The sequence below is a fragment of the Notothenia coriiceps genome, unplaced genomic scaffold (genome assembly GCF_000735185.1).
Source record: "Notothenia coriiceps isolate Sejong01 unplaced genomic scaffold, NC01 NC01_scaffold00029257, whole genome shotgun sequence".
Lineage (NCBI taxonomy): Eukaryota > Metazoa > Chordata > Actinopteri > Perciformes > Nototheniidae > Notothenia > Notothenia coriiceps.
This window is the reverse complement of record NW_011361958.1, coordinates 3,335-4,100: the sequence shown is the minus strand read 5'-3', so window position 1 is coordinate 4,100 and position 766 is coordinate 3,335.

Sequence of the window (766 nt, the reverse complement as noted above, 5' to 3'; positions counted from 1 at the left end):
ACGATAACAAAATCGATCATGGACCTTCTGCCTAGGGTGCTCTGGTACCACGTACACTTATGAGCATCCTTATGTTCGAACATGGTGTTTGTTATGGCCAATCCATGACTAGCACAGAAGCCCAGTAACAAACCACAACTCCGGTTCAGATCAGGATCAGGTCATCCGGTTCCTCCCAATCACGCCCCTCCAAGTGTCTCCATCATTGCCCACATGTGCATTGAAGTCTCCCAGCAAGATTAAAGAGTCCCCTTCAGGAGCCCCATACAGGACTCTTTCCAGGGTCTCCAAGAAGGCTGTATACTCTGAACTGCTGTTTGGTGCATAATAACACACAACAGTCAAAGTTTTCCCCCCCATAAAACCCTCTCGTCCACTGGGGTAAACTCCAACAATGAAGCACCCAACCGGGGACTTGTGAGTATCCCCACACCCGCCCGGCGCCTCATACCTTGAGCAACTCCGGAGAAGAATAGAGTCCAACCCCTATCCAGAAGTAAGGTTCCAGAGCCGACGCTGTGCGTCCAACCAGATCCAACTGGTAACGCTCCACCTCCCGCACAAGCTCCGGCCCAGAGAGGTGACGTTCCACGTCCCCAAAGCCAGCTTCTGCCGCCCGGGTCTGGTCGGTCGAGACCCTCTGCTTTCACTGCCACCCATCTGGCAGCGCACCCGACCCCATCACTGTTTCCCGTAGGTGGTGGGCCCGCGGGACGGAGAAGCGGAGGTGTTGCCCCCGTTGCCTTTTCGGGCTGTGCCGCCGGGC